Source organism: Sciurus vulgaris (assembly GCF_902686455.1).
Source record: "Sciurus vulgaris genome assembly, chromosome: 7".
NCBI lineage: Eukaryota > Metazoa > Chordata > Mammalia > Rodentia > Sciuridae > Sciurus > Sciurus vulgaris.
Window position 1 is genome coordinate 29,192,861 of NC_136467.1, and position 6,921 is coordinate 29,199,781.

General features: G+C 40.8%; 1 pseudogene across 1 annotated transcript; it reads right to left on the minus strand.

Moving 5' to 3' along the window:
• Nucleotides 1–6,128: 6,128 nt before the first annotated feature.
• LOC306665156 (small ribosomal subunit protein eS24-like) lies at nt 6,129–6,594 on the minus strand (annotated as a pseudogene). The gene has a single exon. The product of its transcript is annotated as a small ribosomal subunit protein eS24-like (transcript).
• Nucleotides 6,595–6,921: the final 327 nt, after the last annotated feature.

The window sequence follows — 6,921 nt, forward strand, 5'->3', positions numbered from 1 at the left end:
GGAGCCTCACCCTTCGCAGATGAATCTCCTTAGGCTGCCCCTCCTCAGAGAATTTGCCCACAGGCCTGGAACCTTCGCTCCGCCCTAAGCCTGTCTCTGTGCGGCTCTTCCACCCAGAAGCCTCCTAGATCCTGGGACCCTGCTCTGCACCTAATCGCCTGGCTGTGTAGCCCCTCCTCTGAGCAGCCACCTGTGGCCCCGAACAATCGCTCTGAGTCCCAGAGACCCGCCACAGGCCTCTTCCTCCAGACAGCCGCCCAGTATTCCGGTGCGGTCACTAGGAGTCCAAGAAACTCACTTCGTGCCTCCTCCTCCCACCAACCACCCGTAGCCCGGGGCAATCAATCACTCCGAGTCGAAGTGACCCTCCCCGTTCCTCCTCCTTCTCCAGATAACCCCCCGGGTGTTCAGGAGCAGTCCCTCTGAGTGGCTCTGAATCCACGTGACCCGCTGCACGGGTCCTCTGGGCAACCGCCCGGAGCTCTGGTGCGGCCACTCAAGACCAAGCGTCCCACCACGCTTCTCCTCCAGGCAGCCCCCCTGTGTTCAGGCGCTGTCACTTTAAGACCAAACAACTCACCACTCGCCTTCTCCTCTGAGCAGCCGCCTGGAGCGCTAATGCAGTCACTGCTAGTCCAAAGGACCCGCCGCGCTCCTCCTCCTCCTTCTCCTACTCCTCCGGGCAGGCCCCGGGGTTCAGAAGTGGTCAGAGTCCAAACAGCTCGCCACGCAGCCCCTTCTCTGGCAACTGCCTGTAGCTCTGGTGTAGTCACCCGAATCCAAGTGGCCGCGCTCCTCTTCCTCCTCCTCGTCCTCAGGGCAGGCCCCGGGGTTCAGAAGCGTCGTTCTGAGTCCAAACAGCTCGCCGCGCGGCTTCTCCTCTGGCAACCGCCTGTAGCTCTGGTGCAGTCACTCTGAATCCAAGTGGCCACGCTCCTCCTCCTCCTCCTCAGGGCAGGCCCCGGTGTCCTGAGTCCACACAGCTCTCCTCGCCACTCCTCCCCTGGGCAGCCGCCGGAGCCCCAGTGGTTGCTCCGAGTCCTCAACTTTTATTGTTAGTCAGACCAGAGTAGCACAACAGAAATGTCTGGTATGTGAAAATGTAGAAGATCCATGAACTTCATTTTACCACCCTTTTAATAATCCTATAGACAATGACATGTCAATATGACTTAGCAATCAAAACTACAAAAAAAGGTAGATCCTTCAAATACAACAAAACATTTAAACTGTATGATGATCTATTAATCCATAATTTTGTAGGGATTATATATAAGTATGTTTAAATCTATGGAAGATATAAAAACATAATCTAAGTACTATCAAGAAAGAATTTTAAAAATTAATCAGTGGTTTCAAAAATGAGTAAAAAAATTCTAAAATTTTGTCATTTTTTTTTGAATGGATAGAAATATCCCATCATTCCCAGAAGGTTGGTTCTGGGCCCAAAATGTGCACCAAATAGGACTTTAGAGATGAAAACATTCTGTCTTTCTATTACAATTTTTAAAAATTTTTATTTGTTATTTTTAGATAAACATGACAGTTGAATGTATCTTAGCAAATTATACATACATAGAGTATAATTTTTTCTAGTTAGGATCCCACTCCTGTGGTTGTACATGATGCAAGTTTTTCTGGTCCATGTGTCCAAATGCAAGACTAGAAAAGTTATGTCTGATTAATTCTACTGTGTTTCCTAATCCCTTCCCCCTTCCTTCCCTTCATTTCCCTTTGTCTAGTTCAATAAATTTCTATTATTCTCCTCCCCAACCTCCCTTGTTTTGGGTTAGCATCCACAAATCAGAGAAAACATTTGGCACAATTTATAAACTTGTTAATTCCATCCCTTTGGAAATGTAGATGAAGAGGAAATTAGAAAATCTGGATTTTATGATATATTTTAAATCTCTGATTCAAGTAGATTGCTTCAAAGGGACACAACATTTTCAGGGAGAGGAAAACACCCAACCACTCAGAATGTGTTCTTAATCTGTGAATTTTCCAAGATGTGCTCGAGAATAATCAGTGGAGATGCCAAGCTTAGAACCATGTGTGGATAACGTATGTTTTGCTGGTCTGGGAATGGTTCCACCCCTGATAAGGCCAGGTGATAACTATGCCAGCTGAGAGTAACTAAGCACCCCAGAGGGAAGTTCTGATCAGTTATGGAGCCAGGGCAAAGATCCAAATTGGGTTTCCTACTGAAGCTTAAGAACTTCTCACAAAGCTCTGATTCTGCAGAGATGGGTTAAGAGGAGCCACAGGAGTCGAACTTTGGAAGATGATGCAGTGGTCAAAGAGAAAGTCATTCAGTTTTTCACTATAATTTCCAAGACTTTGAGAACTTTTATGCAGCAACATACAGTTGACAAACCAAAGCACTTTACTTGCACACCAATATGAAAATGTATGAGCCTCTTATACAGAGCACAAGACAGCTCATGCCATTTATGTAGAATCCAGTCCTGCTGAGATACATCATTCCTGCAAATATGTTTGTACAACTAGGTTTAGAACTTTGAAGAGCATTTAGAACATAATTATGAGGACAAGTGATGTGCGCTATTGCACATTGTATAATTGGAAGATATTTGAAGGTTAAACAAATGACACATTTGATTTTCTCTTTTTCAATAATCTCAAACTCCGATTCCTTCCACATTATGGACCGTCCAGGTTGGCACAAGACCATGTACAGACAGTAAAGGACACAGACTCTGAAAACAACTTCTGTGTCTTTTCAGGGGACAAGCTCCTTTAGAGAGGTATAGGGTAGAGGAGAGGTAGGGTGGAACACTGAATTCAACCTAGAGAACCCTTGAATAATTCTAACTTTTAGCTAGCTATCGACTTCCCATCATTTAAGGTACACCTCTGTCTCTGTCACTTCCTCCTATATATGTGTATGTATACATTCATATAAATACATTTCTTTATAAAAATTTTTACCCCAAATCCTTAATTTTCAATTCTCAGGAGGAAATTAAACTAATAATAATGTACCCAAACTTCAGTAATTTCACATCATATTTGAGGTATGGATCAATTTCCAATATCAGATACAAGAAATCCATTTCCAGTAATATCCAACACATACACACACACACACACACACACACACACACACACACACAATTACACTATCTGCTTTTTACATTTATTTTGAAATTTAGAATGGGAAACTCAATATGTGTGAAAGTAATTTTCATGACTGTTAACAATGACTGAAACTGAATGTCCATGAATCCAATATGGTCTGATGGAACAGAGCACAGATAGTACCTTTTTCTCAGTTTGTTGTTCCTGTGTTGTTGTTGTTGTTTCTTTCTGCACAATTCCAGAAGTCTCAAGAGGTTGCTTCTGATCAATGAATGATAAACAAAGCTTGACCTCAGGCGTCAGGAGAAAATTCCCCGACCTCAGTGTACTTGTGTGTGTTCTCAGCACACAAGTTGTTTTTATTGATGAGCATGATAAGGTGTGGACAAATGTGGGATCTGAGCTTGGACAGGAGTTGCACCCGAGCTGCTAGCCACTCACTCACTTCACTCTCCTTTCAAATACAGGATAGGGATTCAGGGCAGAGGGACTAAAACCAAGGCCTGTATGCAAAACTAAACAGTGCCTTCAAAAATAAGCAAAGTTCATTTTTATTGATGGGCATGGTAAGGAAGTTGAAAATATGGGATGTGGACATGGCCAGGAAATACAGCTGAGCTGGTAGTCAAAACCTTGCTCACTTTCCTCTCTTTTCAAATATAGGACAGAATAGGGAAGAGGCATTAACACCAAGGCATCTTGGCAAAGGGGATGGGACTTCAAGAATAGGACAAACTTCCTCGGCACAGACCTCCACATGACAACGGGCCAGCTGAGGGTGAATCAGTAGACAGTATCAAATATGTAGGGAAATTTGATCAGAAACTTCCTCTCACATGGAATAGACTCAAGCACACACTTTCATGTTATACTCCTTCCTACTATGTATTGCTCCATTTCTCCCTCCTTTTACTACTTCCCTCACACAACCATCTCTTCCTTCCAGGCATTGTTCCCATACTCTATTAGCATTACATAGCAAATTCCTCCTGCCCTTTTCCAACATAAAACTATTAATGAATGCAATGCTTTCACTATTATTATTGCCTTACAGACCTCTACACAGGTGACATACTTCAACTGTGTATGGTTTGTGTTCCACTGGTTTCATGTCTTTCTTCCTAACTAGGTTGAAGGTAATACAAAATATTTACACATGTAAGCAAAACATAGTGTTAGGTAACATATGAATCCAGCTACTTAAACAAAAATGCAACATCTGGCAATCATATGTAACTGCTGAAACCTGTCACTGTGTGTCACTCTGCCCCTTTTAAATATTTACTTCAGAGTGATGTACTTGGATTAAAGCTATTGTAATTTATTTTAATATTTTTATGTGTGTGTATCACTTGATTAAAATATTTGCTAATTATATGGTATTTTCCAGGTGATATGTCTGGTATGAAGTTAATATCAATAATATCAATATTAAAACATGTATTTTGCCCTTTAGGAAATTTTTATCTGAGAAATGCAGACAAGTGTATTAATGATTATAATATCATTCAATATATTTTGAAAAAATGATTGCCCATTGTGTAAAATGGCATAGAGCTTTCCTAAATACTAAGTATGGAACCAGTAGAAAACCTATACTTCTTACTATTTATTCAGAATTAAACTCAGCATACTATAGCAATACAGGATACCAATGTTTAGACCCACACAATTCACAGTAGACAAGTTATGAATATGTCAGTAAAATGAGACTGAGTCTAAGAGTGTTGTTGAACTTCAAATATTTCATACACAGTAGTTCATTAATACTTAAAATCTCCCCTGTAGTTAAAAATAGAGACTTACAATACTGAGATAGGCATAGTGTTAAATTTCATTCTCAGTACATATTTAATCTGAAATGTGATATTAAGAAATTAACACATTTTATCCTTGCCTCTCTCCCAATTTCATGATGTTACTATTTTTATTTGTAAAATTTGAAAATTTACATTTTCATTCCTAATCACAATTTCTATGCTTGTTTGTCTTGTTTTTGAGTACCTTTGAATTTAATGCTTGTCCTGGTCCTTTACCATACTCATATAAGACACTTCTAAAATCAACTCTTCCTTTGCTGAATATCATGGTCAAGCTAGTGGTTCTGAGTATGACCCTCTCTGGTACTGCCATATCCTCACCATTGGGGAGAATGAGTAATTCAGCATCTCTAGACACACAGAAGAATTTCTGTTGTTTAATCCATATCATCTCTCTAATTTTGGTATTAAGTGCAAAGTTTGAAAGTTCAACTTACTTATAGTATTCCATTGTATAAAATGTATCCCCAGAGGTGATGGGCTTTAGCAATTATTCAGTACTGTGTACATTGGCTGGGTCTCTAGAGTTTGCTGATGTTATTGATAGATCAAAATACAATACTGAGGCCTTAGTGATAACTGGTCTCAAAATGACTCTTATGTTGCACTTGGCTGTAGGGATTTCAGGCCAATGTACAGAGGAGCAATGTCCTTGAGTTGAGCAAACTCCTCAGACAATAGGCCTCCTGTTTTGAATGGCTTAGCAATGCACTGCAACTCCTCTGTCCTTTGAGACCTAGATACTTTGTCTTATTATAATAACATTTGGTACTAATGGACTCTGAGAAGCAAGTAAGTTATATGATCTGCACAAGAGCAAAGCTAACTGCACTATGTAACCTAATGTAATTTAATATGACCCTGGAATAGATAATAAAACTGAACTGGCTTTCCCATGGAAGCCACTTCTTGCTGTTCATCATCCTGTGTGCTTGCCTCTTTATTGCTCTCCCCTTAACCCTTATAGGTGGACCCCAATTAACCTTTATGGCTGGTACCCTGAGCAGGAACCATTCTGGACGTGTTGACAGGAGAAGGGGATAGTTTACTACCTGGAACAGCCTTTGATTGCACATCTCTCATCAACTGTACAAATCCCACTGGTAAGCTATGGGGAATTTCCAGTCTGATGCTCAACGTCATCAGACTGAACTAACTTTCTTTTTTTTTTTTTTTAAAGTTTTTACAATTTATTAATCCTTATGAAAAAGTCTCATAATCACCACAGATAATGTCACTGCAGAATCTTTACTCCTTTGGCTGTTATCCAATCTCTAGCTCTCTTTTTGCCAGCACCAACATTGACCTTTGCAGTCCCCCTGACTTTCTTCATTCTGTTCTTCCATTCCTTTCGCTGTTTTCTCGAGGTCTTTTTCTTTTCATACAGGCCATGTCTTGCCAGTCTATGTTTGGGTTTATTTTTCTTTGCATAATCCAATGACTCATAGATCATGCCAGAGCCAGTTGTCTTGCCACCTCCAAAATGGGTTCTGAATCCAAACACAAAGATGACATCTGGTGTGGTCTTGTACATTTTGACTAATTTTTCTCGAATTTCTGTCTTAGGTCCTGTTGCTTTCCTAGGGTGAAGAACATCAATGACCATTTGCTTCCTCTGAAGTAGTCAGTTGGTCATGAACTTCTTGGTCCGGATAGTTACTGTGTCATTCATGATGGCGGTAGAGCCTCAGAAACTAGGGAGGAAAAGAGAACCACTTTCTGCCGGCCAATCATATCTATGCGCATCCAGACTGAATTTTCTTATTTGCCTCGTAAGGTTAAACATACTGGAAGTAATGCTGATCTTGCTGCTTTGCTGTCTGAAATAAATTCTTGCTGTCTATGGTATCCAGAGATTGGGTCCCTAAGACCCAAAGATGAGGAAGATATAGGTAAAGAATTGCTTAGTACTTGTGCTGAGATGCTATCTCAAAAATAGGCTAGACAGAGCTGCAAACATCTCCGGTAGTCTCTGAAGTTTTTTCTCAGCCCTCTCCTG